This window comes from Nicotiana tomentosiformis, chromosome 7 (assembly GCF_000390325.3).
Source record: "Nicotiana tomentosiformis chromosome 7, ASM39032v3, whole genome shotgun sequence".
Classification (NCBI taxonomy): domain Eukaryota; kingdom Viridiplantae; phylum Streptophyta; class Magnoliopsida; order Solanales; family Solanaceae; genus Nicotiana; species Nicotiana tomentosiformis.
In genome coordinates, this window is record NC_090818.1 from 18,699,095 (window position 1) to 18,722,289 (window position 23,195).

Genomic DNA, 23,195 nt, shown 5'->3' on the forward strand with positions numbered 1-23,195 from the left:
AAATTTCAAGAAGAAAATTATTTTGTCGTATAAGCTCTCTCTCTCTTGAAATCACATTTTATTATTATATTTTCTTTTAGAGTCTTAAATTTCTTTTCTGAATTAATTCTAAGATCTAGGTATTCTAGTTTCTTTAAATTCTCTTTGTTATTAATATAGTTGTTACATTTCCTCCTCCTTATTAAAGATATATTATATATGCCCTAGATCCAATCTCATATTTGATGATTTGAACATACTTTTGTGAATGTTATTTATAAAAATATATGGCATTTGATATTCGTTTATCATATTTATTATTAATTGCTTGATTAATTTAATAAGGTCCTCGATTAAATTTTGAGACTTGTCATCATGATGGAGATCATGATAATGAGAGTAAAGTCTCTTACAATTTAATCTAAATATTGTTCTTGATCGTAGGATTATTAATTTGGACATTAGTAATCCGGTTAGATCTATATATATGTGATCGTCTTTATGGGATAAAGATTAGTTGATCTCATTAACTAAATAACATAAATAGATGATACATATAGAGATATGATCATTGAACCGATTCATTGAATAATTCCTAATGATTAGAATTACCATAAACTGTCAATATGATATTCTCTTGAAGAATGTGATGTAAGAGTCCTTTGACCTGATATCATCATAGTAATTGACAAGTTATTTATTGTGCTTTGATACTAGACACCTATGGCCCTAGGGCGATAGTTGAAAGGATATTGGGTACGATTAAATACTTGTAGAATTAATGATTGATCAAGAAGGAATTTGTCAACTCTTGGTAATGAGTTTAAGCTCCATGTTGTCATAAATTATAACCGACTAAATTAAGACCTTGGCCAGGGCGATTGAATAAAAGAAGAAAAGAGTTTCTTAGGTCATTCAATGGTCGATTATTTTTTACATGAACACATTGCCGGCCGCCTATTAGGATTTGACAGTTGAACCATATCCTAGGGTGACCCAGAGGTATAAGGACAGAAGGAATTAATACATTATTCTTCTACAGGTTCTTGAGAGTAAATTGTATACTTCATGCTATCCGGTCGTTAAGGAGTATTGCTAGACGCCACCCTTGATTAGTATATTGACGTGATCAATTTACTACCGGTTTAGTATTGAACCTATGGGGTCGCACACTAACGAGTGTTCTGATCTTTGCTAAAGGACTAATTACTTTATTATTTGATAATTAAATTAAAGAATTTAATTAGTCAAATAAATTTAATTATTAGTCCAAATAAAATATTATTATATTCTTTGCTAGCACAGAGGATAGAATTAATATTGTGGATAAGTTGAAGTTTTATATTTTAAATAAGAAAATTAATTACATCTCTTGGTTTATATATATATATATATATATATATATATATATATATATATATATTCACTTGGTAATTATAATTAATATTTGTAGAATTCAATTTAGAATTGAATTCAATAAATGAGTTACATATTTTTTATTTTAAAAGTATGACTAAGTTGTAGAATTCAATTTAGAATTGAATTCCATAAATGAGTTACATGTTTTTATTTTAAAATGTTGACTAATTTGTAGAATTCAATTTAGAATTGAATTCCATAAATGAGTTACATGTTTTTATTTTAAAATACTGACTAAGTTATAGAATTCAATTTAGAATTGAATTCCATAAATGAGTTATGTATTTTTATTTTAAAATATTGACTAAGTTATAGAATTCAATTTAGAATTGAATTCCATATTTTTATTTTAAAAGGTATGACTAAGTTGTAGAATTCAATTTAGAATTGAATTCCATAAATTAGTTACATATTTTTTAAATATTTACCATAAAGCATGTGATTTGTATTTTCCAATGGAAATTATGTGTATATATATGTGTGAGTCCTAATTAAGAATTAGGGTGATATAGATCTTATACATATTGTAAAAACTAAGGGAGTTATTTTTGAGAAGAAAATTACTTTGAGAAAGTAATAGTGTAATACAAAGCCAAGATAAAAAATACTAGTACAAGAAAATTATTTCTTGTTCTTTTACCTTTGAGTTGAGATTTTTGAGAAAAATTTCAACACAATATTTTCATTCAATTTGTTCGCGGGATTTCATTGATCAAAGAGTTGATAGCAAGGATCAGTCTCGGTGTGGATACGTATAGAGTCTTCGCACTATCGAAAAAATTTAAAACGAGACTCTCTTCACCAGGTACGTCTTAGATCCGATCTTTGACATATAAATAAATTTTAAACACGAAAAGTTCTGCCTAGGATTGTTATTGTCTTCCGCTGCGTGTTATGAACACCTATATGCAATCATGTACTCATTTTCTAACCTTCTTCCTAATGTAAAAGCTTGTCAATAAAGGCAAATGAAATATATTAAATTAAAAGTTTTTGAAATATGAAAGATTCTTAATTTTTAACAACTTAAAAGACAATATCATATAAAATGGATAGGAGTCTAAAATATAAGAACGGGATATTATGCCAATAAATGTATAATATAGGTCATGTGTGGCACGTAAACCTCCTTTATCCGCAAATTTGTGGAAAGTTACAAGGTCTCAATTCTCATTTTGCGTAATTTAGTAAGTTATGTGCATAAAATTTAGGGATTTTTTCTTTTATATACACTGTATGAAACTTTATTATTCAAATTGTCCCGGTTTTGAAATTTATCCGACATAAACACGTTTTAGCTACAAAAAAATATATATTTGTTTAAAATAGACCCCTTTCTTTGGTAGACTTCCTTTTTTAGACGCACGATTTTTGGACAGCGTATATTTCAGTTACAAAATTTAGACGGTAAAAATCTACAACAAACATTAAACGCAATCATCGCCCCGAATTCTGCAGAATCCTTCTCTAAAATAGATTTCCTTGGTTTTCCATAAACAAGGCAACAAATTCAAAAAAAAAAGCTTCTCAAGAAAACAATTGCAGATTATTGTTTTCTCTACAATTGACAATCAGTTCTGAACATATAGCTACATTCTAAAGTTTTTATAGGATTGCGTAATTATTTTCTCTACAATTGAATTGAATTTGGCGATATAATGTCAAAATTGGCGATAATGCTTCAGCTCAATTGTCGGTGGGATAGCTTTGGGAGATACGTAGATTTTGATGTTGATAGAATTGTAGTCATTGAAGATTCAAAATATAATCAATTGAATGCCACAATTCTAGAGCACCTAATGATCGATACTTCTGTAAAAATCATCGAGATCAAATATACAGTGAGCTAACGTTATCCTCCAATGTAAATTCGGGACGATATGGGAGTTCGAGTGAATATGGAGATGAAAAAGGAAAATAAAAATCTAAGAATGTATCCGCTGTGTATAACAGTAAGGGATTTCAATTTGGAATGCAATATGTCGAATGCGAGCACAATTGCAGGTTTGCTATGTTTTTATAGTCCTGAAGTTTTTCAATTTTCAAGTCTTCTACAATTTTACTACAAATTATCTGCAACTATACTACAGAACAAATGTAGTTCAATGGTTATGTCTCTAAAAAAAATTGAAGTGTAACTGTTACAAAGTAATTAATGTGATAAAAATGCAAATAATGATCACAGAACAAAGTATCTACAAGTATAATACAAAGTTAATTTCTGTCAAATACTGAACAACTGAATATGCAGAGATCTGAATTACTTTACTTTTAAATGAGTGGAAGTACTTCTGATTATCGTAATACTAACGTGGTACAATTGTCAAGCAATTATAACACATTTGGAGAAGTATCAGGAATAGTTGATTGATATGCCAACATCCACGACAATTGTGGAATATGAAAGTATAATCATAACAGAACATACGCCAAAAGTAATTGAACTAGGCCAAGTTTACCAAGACAAGCAAATAATTGTCAGTGCAATAAAGCACTATGCTGTCATGAATAAGTTTTAATATAGGGTGAAAAGGTCTAGTGCAAGAAGGTAAGAATATTTTATTTGTCAAAATCATATTGTGTATAAAAAATGTGTTGGTGACAATTGTACGTGGCACTTTAAGTCCACAAGCATAAATTAATCATCATTATTCAAGGTTCGAAAATTCAACAGCTTGCACATATGCTCGTTGATGGACAACACATATATATAACGTAAAGCTACTTCCATGGTAGTTGGCAGCATGGTCATGCCAAAATATGTGGATCCTAAGATAATATACACACCAAAAGACATACAAACTGACATGTTGTCGGAACATGGTATCAACTTAACATACAATGTAAGCTTGGAGAGCAAAGGAAAGGGCTTTGAAATTTTTGAGAGGTCATCCTGTTGATTCCTACAGTCGCCTGCCGAGTTATTTGTATATTTTGGAGAAAACTTATCCGGGGTCGGTAGTGAAATTGCAGAAGACTGAAGATGAATATTTCTTGTATGTATTTGTTGCTCTTAATACGTTCATCAAGGGTTGGGAGCATTATAGGCCAGTTGTAGCTGACGATGGCACCTTCTTGAAATCGGCATTTAGGGGAATCATGCTAACAGCTAACACAATGGATGCAACAGGTATTGTAGATTAATTGTAAGAATATTGTATTCAAGTTGTTTCTAAAAATATATTTTTGATATTTTCGAGTTTTATTACTGAAATTGAATTTCTTTTGGCTACCTATGTGATAGGTAGCATATTACCACTAGCATACGCCGTTGTTAATTCAGAAAATGACGCATCGTGGAGGGGGTCTTTTGAGCAATTCAAACATGCATATGGTGAAAAACTAAATATGTGTATTGTTTCGGACCGGAATGAGAGTATATTGAAGGCATCATCTACGGTTTATACCGGCATGCCGCATTATGCTTGCATGTGGCATATTTGGACAAATGTAAGGTCAAAGTTCAAGAAAGGTCATTTAAAGTTAAGCGAATTATACTTTGCCATGGAACGATCATACACGCCTGATGAAATTAATGAAAGAATGTCAACGATTGAAGAGATCGACACACGTGTTAAAGCATACCTATACGATATTGATTATCATAAATGGTCTCGGGTACATGATACGGTGAACATAACATGGGCGGTGACATCAAATATTGCAGAGTCCTTGAATGTGGTAACAAAAGATGCAAGAGAGCTGCCCTTAGTTCAACTATTATAGTACATGAGGACTCTTCTTGAACGTTGGACTAATGAAAAGTTATTGAATGCAAAGGGTACGTTCACATACCTTAGGAAAAAATACAACAAAGAGTTGGAGGATAACAGGACATTATCGCAGAAGCTGAGAGTAAGTTATGGTCCATAACATCAGATTAATGATTTCATCAAACTAAATATATACTGATAATTGTAGATATGTTGTTGTACAATTATAGTTATTTTATTTTTTATCAAGTACTGACAACTTGTTGTATGTTTGTAATAAAATTATAGGTGAGGGTTTCAACAGATTACATCCATACTGTGATAGATGGTGTGAAGCGCTTTATTGTTTGCCTTCAAAACAAGAGATGTAGTTGTAGATAATTTCTGCTTGATGAACTTCTTTGTCCACATGCTTTGGCGGCTTTGAGGCACAGGAACAAGTCTTATGAAAACTATTATTCTCCTTATTACACGAGGGAGAGCCTTCTGCAGACTTATGAAATACCAGTAGACCCTCTACCTGATGAAAGAAAATGGGATGTGCCACAACATATAGCAGAAGAAGTTGTACTGCCACCTACTAGGAAAAGGCAGCCAGGGAGACCTCAAAAAATAAAGATACAAACTATATGATGAAATAAATGTAAAGAAGTACAAAGTTTCATGTGGCAACTACGGACAAGAATGGCATAACAAATGATCTTGTAGGAATGCTCCCAAAAGGAAATAAGAATTGATGTAGTATAAATAAATTTTTTTTACTGAGTATTATTGATGATAACTTGTCCTTTAAGATACATTTATTTGTATTTGTTCTCTTCTGGACAATTATAATTGTGGTATAATTGTGTTGCTAATTTGAATAAAGATTGTCTCCTATAATGAATATTTGATAAAAATATTTTAACTCTTAATGCCATTGGGTTGTAGTTATTTTATTGAATAACTGGGTTTATCTATTAATTTTAAGCTTTTTCTAACAATACTGCTAAATTTGAATAGATTCCGTATTCTTGTATAATAGTTGTAGACATAATTGTAGTTATGGTGTAAAAAAATTATTTTCTAAGAGTAACATATGTTCACATAATATGTTAAGTATAAACTATTATGCTAAAAGAAGACAACAGATAACATATATTATAGAGTACCAATATGAAGATCAAGTACTAACAACTTTCAACTAAAAAATATGCTACATATGTTTTCATTTGTAAGTAGTAGAATTCTGGATAAAATAACAAACAAAAGCTAAAATAATTTTAGCACAAATCTGCTACAAATAAACTGTAGCTGAATTGTTCTTAGTAAACAATTTTCCTAAAACTTTAATACAATCTTGCTACAACTAAACACTTTCACTACAATTTAGCTACTGAAAAGGGCAACTAATTCTTTTTGGTTCATACTCTTGTTCTCTCCCTCACAGTTGGTGCACTTTTTCTTCTTGCTAATCTCGTAGTAACCTCACTTTCACTAATTGCACCAAGCTCTTGCTTTTTCCTAGCATAATTCCAAAGAAGCGCTCCATAGTGTCTACGGTATTGAGCAATATCAGAAAAGTCTTTCTTTGAAATCGGGAGTTGTCCAATGCTGACATATTCTATAAATGCCTCCACGTATGCACCTCAATCACTGCAATAAATATTAGGAAAAAAGCTTTAGCATTCAATATAAAATTCAATTGGCTAAATTGAAGGAAAAGTAGCACATACAATGATCCCTCTTTTTGCTGGGGTATCTCACCGACCAACCACTGAATGTCAAGAGGATGAGTAACGCTTTTTTTAATTATGTTTTTGTGTTCTTGTAGTTGATGTCTGGACGCTTGCCATAGAAGCCGGTGGATGACAAGTAGAAGGGGATCATAATAGCAAACTTGTCGACAACAGATTTCACAAGTTTGTGATTACATGAAGAGACCATAGAATCATAAACATATAGAACCCTATCGGTAATGTCAAACACGGCCAATAACCAATGAAATTTCTCAACAATGTTTATGGGCATAATCACAAAATCAACTTTGTCTCATGCAACATTTGCAAGTAATCGGTACCCCAATATGTATTCTGATACGACGTCCTGAGGTTTGACAACAGCAATCTTCCTATCGGCAGGGGCATTAATGTACTTCTCATAAATTTGTTCTATTCTAGTTTTGAACATACAGTCAGTGGTTGTAAAGCGTATTGTATTTTCAGGACCATACTTTCCTCTCTTCCTCAAATAGTATAAAATAACATCAATGTGCTACAAAAAAAATTACATAATTTCTCACTGCAACAGACAATTTAACTATAATTTTTAAACAAAAAATCTACAGATATCTAAAGTAATAGAATACTTCAGCTTATCATTAAATTCTGCATGGGTATGAGAGTACCGTATTATTCAGGATTTGTTCAAAATGTGCCAAAGTATAAAATCAGTCCTTTTTATCAACTTTGTCCACTCCAAAATCAAACCACAGGTTGAGCTGGTTATCTTTTACAGTATAATGCGCCTTCTTACTATTTAAAAATATAGCAAGTACAATTAAAATATAGTTGCAATTGAAAATCAATAAATTCTATACCCTCGATAATATGAAAAAATTGTAGAATCTAACCTCTTTGAAACCGTGTCAGTACCTAAATATAACTACTTATTGAATTTTTCCAACAAAGTAGGATCAACATTTTCGCCAATAACCCTAGTAAATGGATGCTTGATGTTGAAAATTGAAGGAGGGCCAACAGAAGTGCTTCCACCAGAACTGAAATAAGGGAGAAAGGGGGATCTAGCATGGTTTCCAGGAACCCTTGTTCTTCCTTGCTGTACACAGGTTGTTTTATCTTCATTAATCTTGCCGAACTTAACTATCTGCGAGAAGTTCTCGGGCAAATCAAAATCATCAAGTGTTATTGCCCTTTTTTCCAGACTTGGAATCATTGTCCGAGTCAGCTACATTGATGAAGTCGACTGGTTCACCTACAAAGTTAAAAATAAAAGAATAATATTGTATGTTGCTTGCATCAGATATGTTGGAAACTTGTAAAATCATATGAAAGCTGTTGTTTTTTTCTACAATTATCTTGTAATAATTAATACCACTGAAATCTTCGTTGCAATCCTTTTCTTGATGGGAAACATTTGCTTCCTGAATTGGAGATTGCAAATGCATAGTCTCCTTCTCCTCATTGAAATGCTCTCTTTGTATGGCAACATTTGCATTCTGATTTGGAGAGTGCACATGCATAGTTTCCTTCTCTATCACAACAAATGTATACAATGAAAGAATATTTTAGATAAGATGTAACAAGCAGAACCAAAATATAGATAAATTGTAATTAAGTTGTAGTTAATTTATTGAAATACTGTCCTGTAGCTGAAATATAATATGTTGTGAAATATGTAGAAAAACTACATTATATCATACCTGTAGTTTCTTTCTTAAATGCCTCTTGAAATTGGGAATATAAGTCAACACCTACCGGACATGATAGAGGAACATTCTCCTCTTTTTGAATGTCAGACATATGTCATGTATCTAAAACAACAATTGAAAATATAATGTATATTATTTGTTGATAATTTAGAAATATGTACAACCTATGTAAGACATGTCATAAAATTGTGTTAACATTATTCAAATACTTGTTTTAGTTCTGCTGCCCAACACTTGTTTAGCACTACTGCCATGATATTGTTGTGTGTTCTTTGTTTTGTAATGCTCATCATTTTTTCCAGAACTGCCACTAAACTGCAAGATAAATTTCTGAGGCTATATACTTTATGAATGCTAATATAATTATAAACATGGTAAAAATAGTATTATATTTTGAATGAAACCTTAGCATCGATGTTAGTATCCTTTTAACTATTAATTGCCTCCAACACAGTCTTGATAGAATCATTGAATAGCTCTCGAATGCTACCTAGTTCTTCAAAAACCTAGAGAATCAAAAAGGCTTAAAATGTATCTGACAATAAGAGGATTACATATATATAAAGAAGCCTAAAAATCAAGAATTAGGTTTACCTCTTTCTTGAACAATCCAAGGTCTGAACTGACCTAAGGATAAAAATAAAAAGAGTTAAAGAAATATTTGGCATAACATAAATTACAGAAACCGGCTAGGAATATCATAAGTTGTTACCTTATCAACATCTTTTCTTAATTTTTTTAGTTGTTGCAGAATTGCTTTCTTGTCATATTCCCATTGACTGCTTAGTGCCAGATGAAGATTGAGCATTTGTCGGATGCTCGGCCTGTATTTCAGCTTCTTCAAGCATATATTCAACTTTGTCTGGCAAAGTCATTCTAGAAAGCTCTTCTGGGGTTCAATCATGTTGGTAAACTGAGTGAAAGAAAAATATGAGGGAGTTATTCATCATATGTATATAATTTGTATATAAATTATAGTTATATTGCTTGTACCATAAACATGTAGAATTATTATGTTAAGCATGTCAATATTTTGTGTTACCTTATACAAATATAAAAAATTTACCTTGATCCAGGATGGTTTGATCATCCTCTCTTCCAATGCAGAAATTCATATTTTGTCCTTTGTTGCTGTCCAGTTAAGGATACGGGTGGATCGAATAACCAACTCTTGTAGCAATATCTGTGTTGACTGTAGAGCAACACTTATACAACCAGATTTGCATAGCGAGTGAAAAATCTCGACGGAGATAAAAATGCACAGATGGGTTCAACTTATGCCTAATAGACTAAAACAAATGTGTATAAGCTTCTATACCCCATACGAAATTCGCATACTGCCCCGAGTCAACCAAATAGAACCTAAAGTGGTCTATCAAACCATTATCTTTCTCGGAAGGACAGAGGAAGAACTCTATAAGATACATAATACATAGCTTGAATGCATCCTCGTCATTCACCCAACTACGGCTGGTTACAATTTGTTACAGGTACGACTTCTCAACTTTTTCCTTGTTCGAAAAATAACTTCTCATTGTTTTACTATTATATTTAGGTGTGTAACCAAAGTCGATTACTTCTGTAAATATTTGAGGCCAGTAATCAGAGCAAACTCCCTCAACCCAAAGTTCAGCCTCTCACCATTTATCTCTACTGGAAAAAAAAATCAAATCCGAATGTGTTCAATTCATACTTCATCAGAAGGTGAATTGCCTGATTTTGGATATATATTTTGGGCATGCGAAGAAAGTGCCCAAAATATGTCTTTCTAAATAATTTTATCCCATTTTCAGATAATAATACCTTGATTTGGGCAGGAACAACATGGATGGATAATGTTTGAAATCTAGTGATGCCATAATTAACATCATGTGGTGCAAAAAATATTCGATTTTGCACCAAAAGAAAAAATAAGTTAACAAAACATGTTTAAAGACCGAAAAATAAAATATTAACAATTTTGCTATACTTTATCTACAGCTAGAAAGACAATAATACATTGCAGACAAATAAATTATAAAATTAATAAACAAATACAATTTAACTATAGTGAAGCTACAAATGAACTGACAATTCTATGTTTAGACCAAGAAACTAGAAAGTAACCTGAATTTAAAAAATGGGGGGGAGGAACTAACAACTGGATATAATATATATAATTTATTTAACTGATTTAGCAAATGTCAAAGCTTCAGCAGCATCCCTGTCATGCTTGAGTTTTGTTTGCGCCTCTACCCTAGTTTCACGAGGGGAAAGCTTGGACTTTCTCTATGGAGTTGCATGTCAGGATTTTACCATTTTTTTTTGGGTGAATCCTGTGAGAAAGCACCCAAATCAAAAGTAGGAATATCACCATCAATAGCTTTTATAGGGCTTTTCCTCGGAGTTCCTTTCTTCTTCATCGTAAGGAAAGGAAAATTTGAAGCACTAAGGATTTCGCAGGGATTTTGAGAGAAAAATCAGAAAATTTGAGAGAGAAATTGTAAAAGCTTTTGGAAAAAATGGAAAATAGCGTTAATGGAGGGAGAGAGGATCAGAATCGTGGAGTGGGGGGGGCAGAGAAATGTGAGTGGCGTGGGATATGTACATTAGATACTGAATAGCATGATTAAAGGAGTTAATTGATATCTCATTTAATTCCTAAAATGTATATAATTGGTAAATTGTATATGTCTATGTAATTAAATTGAAACTTGAGTAGGGAGGGGATAATAAGGTTTCATATAGTGTATAGGAAGGTAAAAATTAATTTATAGGGTAAAAATAGAAGGGGATAGTGATGAAACTAGCTCTTCGAGATGCAAAAGAAATCTTGTGACAAGAAAACATTTATTGTAAAAATGACACGAGGTCACTCTAAAGGGCTGCTAGTTAAGAATTAGTCAATATGTGTTGAATTTTATTTTTTCGGTTTAATTTTTCATGACATAAATATTTTAAATTATTTTAAAATTAAAATTTTTTAAGATAAAATAAGTACAAACTAATCGCTAAACGATAATAGTAAGAATGACTGTTTGTGTACTCCCCAAATTTGCTCGGCCAAATAGAAGACATTTTCATTGGATTCTCAACTTTGGGTTTCAACTGTTTGCACTTGAATCCAATTGAAGGACCATCAACCAACGCATCCCATTTTCTCCCCGTCTTTTTCCTAAATCCTTTCTGTGGGAAATACATCCTCCTCATCTTCAGTTCTTCACACTTTTTTTTTTTTTTTTCATTTCTTATATTTCCATGATCAATGAAGGCATGAAACATCTCACCCTTTTCAGTTTGCTTATTACGACCCTTTCCTCCTCTAATTAATATGATGACTAATGAAAATGACTTCTTCTTATTCTCTTATTGTTGTTGTGATGTTTTTATTTTACTAGTCCATATAAAGATCATCCACCCAAAACTAATAGTAGGAGTATATTAAACAGAAAGTTCTGCGGAAATTGTACTATCATCTTTTGTCAAGTCATAGAATGAAAAAGAACAAATGGTAACCCCAAATTCAATATATTATAAAAAGAATAAATTTTTGTCATCCCCTTGTTGTCCTGTGTGAGTATGACTGTGTCCGCAAATTCTCTCATCTCTTCCCAATTGGAATAAAGAAAATGATAGTCTTTGTTTTCAACACAGAAAAAAGTAGGGAAATTGTTGAACATTCTTCAGAAAGTTTTATTCAAGTCCATTACTCCATTATTTCTTCTTCTTTTTTTATGTACCAAAAACAATTACTATTTCTTTTCTTTTATTTTCCGCTAGTGAGAATCGAAATTGGATTAGCAGAAAAATCAATAATCAGATTCACAAGACTAAAATTGCAATGGGATTACATCATCGGACAAAATTGTCTAAAGAAAAAGTCTGCTACCAAAATCCAGTAGCGGCGACATTGCCAATTTTTCTATACAAACACTTAAAACTAATCGAAATTATCTGCAAGGAGTAAAAGATCAGAAAAACACTAAGAATGCACTGGACCTGGACTCACGGTCACGGGGCTCGGAGGGCTCAATGCTGGAGGCGGAGGTAATGAAACCGCAGGCGGCGGTGGCGGTGAGGAGATCACTGTAGCTGCAGGCGGTGGCGCTAAATTAGGAGTTTCAGGGGAAGGATTATCTGTAGGTGGGGGTGGGGGTGGTGAGGGTAAGCTAGGATTTGGATTATTATTAGGCTGTGAAGGAGTAGAAATTGGCAATGGTGAGATTGGGTTATTGCTGTTACCATTGGTGGAGGTGGGTGGTGTTGTTGGGGTAGGGGGGGAAACAATGGGGCTCTGGTACTGATTTTGGTCACAAGAATCACCGGAACATCTGTTACCTTTCTGAATGTGATGCTTAAGTAATCCAAATCCCAAGATAAGACCAGTAACAACTAGAACAGTGAAAATGAAGATGAAGATCTTAGTTGCTTTACCCACATAACACATCTTTTTTTTCCTCACTTTTTCTGGGTTGGAAAATTGGCTCAAGGAAATGATGAGTGACTGAGTAGTTGTATATATGGGCTAGCTAGGCTGTTAGTATTATTTCTTGTTTCTGCTTTTTGTATCTGTTTGGCAGGTGAAACAGAGGGGGTCTGTTCCTTTGGCTTTTTTCACTTTTTGTATGTTGTTATACTACTCTTCTCTTTCTTTTCTTTCTTGTCATGGTTTTTTGGAAGTTGGGACTGAGGTGGAATATGTTTGAGTGAGCATTTGGGGTGCAGCAAAAGGGTAGGGATGGAGGAGAGGATGGGGATTTTGAGGTTAGTTTCTTTGTGATTGGGTTGGTGGAAAATGTGCCAGTTTGGCATGTGATACCAATTAGGGGAGAAGCCATTATTTGCCCTTATTTTATTGTTGTCGCGGAAGAAATTCTCGGAATAACGGTAAAGTTGTCTCCGTATGATTTATAGGTTACAAGTGTGACATATAGATTACAGGTTCGAGCCATTAAATCGGTCACTGATACTTCCATTAGGATAGGCTGCCCCTCGGGATGCGGCCCTTCCCAAATCATACGTAAATACAGAATATTTCGTGCACCGAACTATCCGCTGTGGTTTTGTTTTGGCTGCTATCTTTCGTTTGATTAATTGTTAGCACAAGGAAGTGGAAGTTAGTTGGTAAGAGAATAATCGTATACCGATGGGAAAAGGTTGGGCTGGTCATTGCATGGTCAATTTGAGAACATCTTGTCTTCATTAACTGGCTGTAGGACAATTTAATCTTGTATTATGATGGTTACTGACGTTTCGTACATACTTTTATACAATAACTCACTGTCAAATATTGTAGTTTGTTCCAAATCTTGTTCAGGAAGAAAAGGGGATGTCTAATTTGATTTAAAAGAGAGATACAAATGGTTTAATTTACAATTTGAATTAAAGATAGTTGACCTACTTTCTTTTGCAGCTGGTCGCACCAGTATGTTTCTTTCTACAATTTACTTCTTTTCTTTCGATGACAGAAAAAGAGAAGAAAGAGGTCAAGTGAGAATTAAATATTTCACCTTTATGTTTGGTAGTTTTACTACGAAGGGCTTCTCAATTCTCTAAAATTAGATGGTTAGCACGTATTTCCTTAGTTCTTTAATGGCAGAATATATCGGCAAATCATTAAACTTGTCCTCCCTTTTCACTATGACACTTAATCTTGAGTCTGTTTTATTTGAACCCTATAACAAGATTATTACTGTGTCACTTAGACACAAAAAACACATGAGTCACCTTGCGTGGGAATCACAGATGTTCAAATAATTATGTTTTGTTTCCTGAAGGATGAAATTTTTTGATAAATATTAATCCGTTCCCTGAGGTGAATGTGACAATATTAATAAAGCTCGTAAATATGAACGCACTTGATGTAAATACATTACAATTCACCTCCAGAAGAAGTAATATGATTGAGAGAATATATACTCAACATTTTGTATTTTAAATTTGCTCCTAAAGTAGTAAAGCAATTGAAATTTTCTCCTGAAGTAAGAAAATATTTTGAAGCAGTGTCTTTATGTGCTTAAACAAAATAATGAGCTATTCAAAGTTATTTTTGAAGCACATTTTCATTCCCTGGAGTGAATGAAGAAATATCACAACTCACTTCCTAAAAAGGTAGAATAATAAAGGATATAAATATTATTTTTGTGGCATAAAGATTATTACCGCACGTACCTGTTGTACGTGAAACATCTTTCAAAAATTTTCATTCTAAGGCAAAAGGATTCTTGTAGAATACTTTCTATTATAACCACATTGATATCTTATGGTTAGTAGTTATTAACTACCTCGAAGAAAATAACAACTCGTGTATCTTTCCCTTAAGGATGTAATGACTATTTGGTTGCAGCTTTGATATAAAATATTCAGATGTTAATGGCGTTTCTCGGGGGTTCTCCCTGCATATTTATTTTTGAGACTACGAGGCGGTACCTCGGGAGATCTCCCTGTACTTTTATTTTGGGACTACGAGACGGTATCTCGGGAGATCCCCTACTGTTTATCCATGTGTTCTGCGTTGCTACTTTGCTATGTTCTCTTCGTTTAAATTTCAGCCTCTTATTATATTGCTATACTCTCCTGCTTATTTACTATATACTAGTAGGGCCTTGACCTGACCTCGTCACTACTCGACCGAGGTTAGGCTTGGCACTTACTAGTATCGCTGTGGTGTACTCACGCCTTTTCCTGCACATATTTTTCGTGTGCAGATCCAGGTTCCTTTTACCAGCCTCGTCCTTAGTTGCAGTCGCTGCTATTTTTGGAGAATTTTGAGGTACATCTGCCCGCACCCGCAGATCCTCGGAGTCTCCCTCTATCCCCATATGTTGATTCTTCTCTTATTTCTATAGACACTGATGTATAGAACAGTTAGAATTTCGTAGAAGCTTGTGACTTACGGTGTTCCGTGTCTTGGGAGTGTCATGTATATTTCGAGAGTTGATTATTGTATATGCTGAGCGGTATCTCAGTTGCTTATTAAAATATCCGTTACTGTTAGTTGTTAATTTTCATGTTTTCATTTCATTTTATTTTATTTCCGCAAGTGTTAGGCTTACCTAGTCGTAGAGACTAGGTGCCGTCACGACGATTCACGGAGGGAGAATTTGGGTCGTGACACCTCACAATTGATTTAGAATCAGAAACCAATTTTTTTTACTATCTAATAACTTTTGATGCGTGGTATATGATTAATTTCTCTACCACAAAATACAAAGATAGGTTTCCTAAAGAAGATTTGGGATATATGTTAGTTTTTCTAACATTAGGGGGATGGAATGAGCAGTTGAAAAATATATTATATGAATCGAATTATCATTGGTGTGATCCTCATTCAGAAGATAATTCAAGTCAAGTGCCAGAAGCATTGGTTGATCCAAAATAAAATATCATATTTCAGCTGCAAATGCTTCAATTAAAATTAAAGTCCATGAAGGATAGAGTTTACTGTACGCATGAAGCGTGGTAGACCAATCGATTCCAAAAGGTAACAATCCTTGAAAAAGATAGGAGCAAATGGTCAAAATAATCATAATAAGGAGGAAATAAGTTCTAGAAGAGCTCACGACATAACATTTCATGAAACTCCAAAAGAAGTTCATGTACCTGGAAAATAAAGAAAGTAATGAAATCTCAACAAGTTATATCGCTTGCAAACCGATACGAAATGATCGTCGACGATATATTTGATACAATATAGTACACAATATTATAAAAGATTGTGAGGATCGGACCTGCAGTCCAGACACCTGAAGATGTTATGCCATTTAAATGCAAGTCATAACCTATATGACTCATTTGATTAAATCTCTATAAAGATCCCTGAAGGATTTAAAATGCCTGAAGCATATAGTTCAAAGTCTCGAGAAATGTACTCGATCAAATTACAAAAGGTCTTTGTACGGTTTAAAGAATTCTGAGCGCATGTGGTATAATCGCCTCAATGAATATTTGCTGAAAGAAGGTTACGTAAGTGATGTTATTTGTCTATGTATTTTAATAATAAAAATGCCATCAGAATTGGTTATACTTGTTGTTTATGTTGATGACATAAATCTTGTTGGAACTCCATAAGAGCTCCAAAAGGCAATTGAATATCTTAAGAAAGAATTTGAGATGAAAGATCTTGGAAAGACAAAACTTTGTCTTGGTATGCAAATTGAACATTTAGTAGACGAAATCTTTATCCATCCAATTGCATATACAGAAAGGGTCTTAAAATACTTTATATGGACAAAGCACACCCATTGAGTACACCAATGGTTGTTTGATCAATTGAAGTGAATAAAGACCCGTTCCGACTTCAGAAGAGGATAAGGAACTCCTTGGTCTTGAAATATCTTATTGTAGTGCAACTGGTGCACTTATGTATCTTGCTAATGCTATAGGGTCCGACATAACATTTTTTATTTATTTACTAGCAAGATATAACTCTTCTCCTACACAGAGACATTAGAACTGGATTAAGCATATATTGCGATATTTAAAGGGAACTCATAATATGAGCTTGTTTTATGCAAACACAGCTAATGCAGATCTTGTTGGTTATGCAGATGCAGGTTATATATTTGATCCTTCTAAAGCTCGATCCCAAACCGGCTACATATTTATATGTGGAGCAAGTAGGGAATGCGTATGGTTGAGAAAAGTGATTCATTTCATTTGAAAAAATTGTGATTTGGAATGTGATAGAAGACCCATAATTTTATACGAAGACAATGCTGCATGCATAGCCCAATTGAAGGGAGGATTTATAAAAGGAGATAGAACGAAGCACATTTTATCAAAATTATTCTACACACATGATCTTCAGAAAAATGGTGACCTTGATGTGCAACAAATCCGTTCAACTGAAAATTAGGCAGATTTGTTCACCAAGTCTTTGCCAACTGCAACCTTCAAAAAGATATTGTATAAGATTGAAATGCAGAGATTTAGGTATTTGAAATAACGTCTTTATAAAGTATGCGCTGTACTCTTTTTTTCTTGCCCGGATTTTTTCCCATTGGGTTTTCCTGGTAAGGTTTTTAATGAGGCAACTTGCAATGTATATTATTAGTGTACTCTTTTTCCTTGACTAGGGTTTTTTCCCACGGGGTTTTTTCTAGTAAGGTTTTAACGAGGCACTTAATAATGAACATCCAAGAGGGAGTATTATGAAAATATTATTATGGATGTCCATTTATTACTCTGATGTAGATAATCTTCCTGAAGAAGATTATCCATTTAGTAGTCAATTGAAATTTATCTGCAAGCAGCTCTTGTAGGCAGGTTGCAAGCAACTCAATGAAATGACTTGCAACAGCTTCTTATTAAACATGCAAGTTACGAGCAGCTCATACAGACAGCTTACAAGCAACTCAAGAAAAGCCTCGCAGCTACTTCCTGAAAAGTCTCGCAGCTGCTTCCTTTCTTCTATAAATAAAGGAGATTTTATTTCATTATATACATCAGTTTGAAGTTGAATAATATATCAATCTTTCTATACTTGTTTTCAGTTTATTTAATTTATAGTTTTTATTTTATAATAGTTATGAATTTTTTATTTATTTATCATATTACAGTTGAAATGCAAGTTATAACCAACTAATGTTAATGTTACATAGTAGAAATTAAGGGGTGAATAAATGTTGAGCTGTTGAAGGGGATTTTTGGAAAAGCGAGCCTGACAGTATTGTCTGCCATATCACCCTTAAATGAAGCTGGCAATGTCAGTTTTTTTTGGTCCTTTCTTCATTAACCTCTTGGCTTAGAACGTTCTTGATATTACAAAAGTACCCTTCCACCCCTTCTCTTTTGACTTTTAAGTTTTCACCTTGTGATTTCCGTCTTCGAGCTGATTCTCACGGGATGCTGCTGCAGTTTGCCACATTACAGTTGCGAACGTGGCACCAACTGGTTTTACCAGAAAGGTGCAACCACTTGTTTTTGAGTTGTTATGACTTGGACCTCGTTCGCTTCTATCAAGATTAAAATATTTATTTGAATTTACATTCATTTATAAATTTAAGCTATTAAGATGCTGTATTTAAATTTGAGGATAGATACTTAATTACTCTATTCGTTCACTTTTACTCGTCAATAATTGACTTCTCTTCAGAAATAATAATTATAGTATATATTTTACCGTATAATTTTTAATAATAATAAATTATCTCAATAATTGACATAGTGTCCCATGTATGGTTGTTGAAAAATGAGTAATTAATGAAAATAATAAAACAAAAAATAAATTATCTTTATCTTGATTTGTTAAAATTGACAAGTAAAAATGAATGAAGAAAGTAGTACACTATTTTCAGCCTCGAAATGTGAATAATTTATCTTTATTTAAGATATAATAAATATAATGTACTACTCTCTCCATTCAGTTTTAGTTGCATGAGTGCTTAGCGGGTCGTGGTTGATGATGGTGGCTAGTAGTAGTAGAGGTGGTGATTGTGTGGGTAGTATGGTTATTATGACTAGTGATAGTGATGGGTGAGGTTTTGACCAATATTGTCCCTTATCTTTGAGGGTAGGTCTATTTTGGTCCCTCAAATATAACCCTGAGCATATTTAGTCCTTAAGTATACTAAAGTGGAGCATCTTTAGTCTCACTGACAGAAGTTTTGACCAATAATGTCCCTTATCTTTGATGGTAGGTCCATTTTGGTCCCTCAAATATAACTTTGAGCATATTTAGTCTCTTAAGTATGCTAAAGTAGAGCATCTTTAGTCTCACTGACACAATATATTCAAAAACTAACACTGTTACCCAATTCTGATTCATGAAGCAAATCTTCTGCTCTGAAGCAAAATATTTCCTCTCATTTTATTGGATAACGCAAATTATCACTTTAATTCCTCATTTTTAGATAATGTCTTCTAAAATTTTGATCTTGAAAATATCCCATTCTGTGCCAATTTTCAATGAGAAAATGACATTGTATAACCGCTCTTAAAATAATAGCCGAAAAAATGTATAAAATTTATAAATTATTTTGTGTATATATATATATTTAAAAATTTCGGTTGATTTTTCCAAAAAGAAAAGTTAAAATTTAAAAAAAATAGAGCTGCCATGATCACTTCTAGGCATATTATTGAAGCATATTATTGAAGCAAATGAATAACCAGGATGTATTATCATTTTTAGCCCGTGCCAAAAACTATTTACATCTGGTAGCGGAAAAAGTATATAAAGTTGGTATATTTTTTGTATATTAACATACAAAAAAAATTAAAAAGAAATATATATATATATATATATATATATATATATATATATATATATGTATATATATACAAATTTTATACATTTTTTCGGCTATTATTTTTGCAGCGGCTATACAGTGTCATTTTCTCATTGAAAACTGGCACAAAAGAAGATATTTTTAAGGTCCAAATTTTAGAAGACATTATCTAAAAATGAGAAATTAAAGTGATAATTTGCGTTATCCAATAAAATGAGAGGAAATATTTTGCTTCAGAGCAGAAGATTTGCTTCATGAATCAGAGTTGGGTAACACCATTAATTTTTGAATATATTGTGTCAGTGAGACTAAAGAGGCTCCACTTTAGCATACTTAATAGACTAAATATACTCAGAGTTATATTTGAGGGACCAAAATGGACCTACCCTAAAAGATAAGGGACAATATTGGTCAAAACGTCTGTCAGTGAGACTAAAGATGCTCCACTTTAGCATACTTAAGGGACTAAATATGCTCAGGGTTATATTTGAGGGACCAAAATAGACCTACCTAGTTGCCTCTTCTTCGGCATTTATCCCCTTACGACCGCGGCTAGGCCTGCTCGCTCCTCCGTTTACGTTCCCTCCTCAAACGCGGCTAGGTCTGCTCGGTCTTCGGCCCCATCTACCGCTACCTATGCATTGGTTTCTTATCCGCCTGCAAATGTTTCGACAATGGAGCTTCCGACTTCACCTTTATTTTATCTTGTTGACGAGGAGGAGGAATCGTCTCTGAGCAACGGGAATTTGGTACCCCGCAAGAGAAGGTCAGTTTATGTTGGTGATGGGGTTTACGGGCCTGTAGACTCTGTGATGGATGATTTAATCGTCCGCGAGACGGCGACCATAGTACTTGACGACGACGCCAGGCTGGTGTATGAGGTCCCGATATCGGCTATGGCCGTAAAGAGCATATCCCTTCCTTCTGCGATGACAGAAGCCGAAGGGCCGTCTGCAAGGGTCTCTGATATTTCAAGGCAAGAGGGGCCATTGACTTCGCGACCGACTGACGGTGCTTCTTCGTCGGCTAATGGGAGAGACAAAGGCATGGTCGAGGATGGCTATGAGACGATTTTAGACCTTGACATTGCAGAGCTGAGGATGGTGGAAGAGGGATTTACTCAGCTCGAAGTGGGACTGGGGGGGTCTATGCGGACCATCGTGATTCCCATGGATTTGCCGGTCTCGCTCTCAGGGTAAATTTTCCAAGGCTTCTTTTTCTTGTGTGCTTTGTTCAGATTTTTGGTCTTTGTTTTAGTGTTTTGTTCTCGTTTGCATAGGCGTTCTCATATTTGGCTTTCTTTCTTTTTGTGATTGCAGACCGTGATCTTGGAAATCGAAAGAGCTCGAAGGGAGGAGAGGCGTAAGGCTATCTTTAGAAAACTTCGGCGCAAATACTTTGAGTATCGGGGCAAGTATCGAGAAATTCGCAGGCATTTTGGCGAAGACGAAAATTTGCGAACCCTTCGGGATGAGCTAAAGCAAAATGATGATGAGCTGGTGAAGGTCATTGAGAAATAAAGTATCCTTGAGGGGACGCTGAGAAATAAAGAAGAAGAGCTCGAGTCAGTAGGGCCGTGGAGGTTCAGTGCGGCGACCTCCAGACGCAGGTGATCGAGTCACGCAGGCAATTGGACGAGTGTCGCCTGCAGATGGAGGTTCTTCATGGTGAGATAACCGAGAAGTAGAGCGAGCTGGATATGGTGGAGTTAGTGCGGTCGGGGGCTTTAAGGAAGATGGAGGCCCTTGAGGTGGTGATTCAGACCCTCCGTTTTGAGCGGGAGGACGACTTGGAAACGTCAAGGTTAAAAGACGAGCGGCTTGATGAGAGGATCGGAGAGTTAGAGAAAGAGAATTCTGACCTCTACGACCGAGTTGCTGCCCTTGAGGCCGAGAAGGCCCAATTACTGGTGCGACCATCCTCTTCTCATACTTTGAACTTTCCTTATATTCCTTGAGAATTATACGAGGAGTGGATTCATGTCAAGGCCCAGTTGGATGTGTTTCGAGATTTGCAAGCGGCGGGATCTGCCTCTGAGGCCGCCCTTAAAGATGCTCGTGTCAAGGCTCGTGACGCTCGAGTCGCTTGTTGGTATGATCCTGCTACGCCAGAGGCCAGTGAGGGATAGGAGGACAAAGATGTAGACCAGCTTAAGCAAAAAAGTCTGGTATGATATTGAATATCTTGAGGGTGAAGGCAGCGATGGTGAAGGCACTGAAGGTCGAGAGGGTGACGTAGCTGAAGGACAGGTCGGCGAGGATGTTGCAGGTGATGAAAGCGGTGGCTAGTAGTTTTCTTTTTTGTCTTTTCTGTATATCTTTATGTGTAGTTGGTGGCGTCTTCATGAGCTTTTGTAATGATGTTCTGAGTATGAAATGCCAACTTTGTAATTTGCCTATGATTTTCTTCCTATGGTTCGTACTTGTATTTTTTGGATGTAGTCACTTAATTCGAATAAGGTTAAACATATCCTTGGTTTAGTCATCGCCGAGGATCTATAGGTGTTAGTTTAAACAAGGTCGAACATAACACATGTTTAACTATGGTCGAGGGCCAATAGGTATTAGTTCGAACACGGTCAAATATAACCTATGTTTGATTATGGCCGAGGGCTAGTGGGTGTTAGTTCGAGCAAGGTCGAACATAACCTACGTTTAATTATGGCCGAAGGCCAGTAGGTATTAGTTCGAGCAAGGTCAAACATAACCTATGTTTAATTATGGCCGAGGACCAGTAGGCGTTAGTTCGAGCAAGGTCGAACATAAACTACGTTTAGAAAGATATGCTTCTAGGTGCGGAGTTTGTCGACATCGTAAACTTTAAGCAATGTTGCCTTGGTTGTGCATTTGGAGAAATAGGAATAAATTTCATGCATTGTTGCTTTGTTCATACACTTGGAGAAGTTTACAAATTTTCGGGCGTTTGTTGGTGTTTCAGCCCCAGTCCCAATATATCTAGTCCCTTCATTGGTCGACCTGGAGAAGGCTTGAGAGGTCAGACAATGAACAGACCATCCTGTGCATCAGTCTTTGCGTCCTTCGACTTGAAGTATCCCCTTCGTTGCCTCGTTAAAAACCTCCTTGAGAAGACCTAGTTGGAACAAAACTCAAGTGAGGGGAAAAAGAGTACGACTTGGGGGATGCTTTATCTCTTAGAAGTTGAAGTACTTGAGATTGGTAATATTCCAGTTGTTTGGTAGTAGCTTTCCTTCCATTTTTTCTAGTTGGAATGACCCTTTTTTCGTTGTTGCTGTGATTTTGTATGGGCCGTCCTAATTTATACCTAGATTTCCTTCCCGTGGGTCTTTTCTTGATTCTGTTTTAGCTTTAAGCACGTAGTCCACGACTTTGAGCGGCATGACCTTTGCCTTCTTGTTGTAGTAGTGTTCTGCTTGTTGTTTTTGGGCAATCATTCTTATGTAGGACATGTCTCTTCGTTATTCGA

General features: G+C 34.6%; 1 long non-coding RNA gene across 1 annotated transcript; it reads left to right on the top strand.

Moving 5' to 3' along the window:
* The first annotated feature begins 1,950 nt into the window (after positions 1 to 1,950).
* LOC104105888 (uncharacterized) lies at positions 1,951 to 5,873 on the top strand. Its single transcript, XR_688453.4, has 3 exons — positions 1,951 to 4,528; positions 4,643 to 5,253; positions 5,400 to 5,873. It is a non-coding gene; the product is annotated as an uncharacterized lncRNA (long non-coding RNA).
* The last annotated feature ends 17,322 nt before the right edge of the window (positions 5,874 to 23,195 follow it).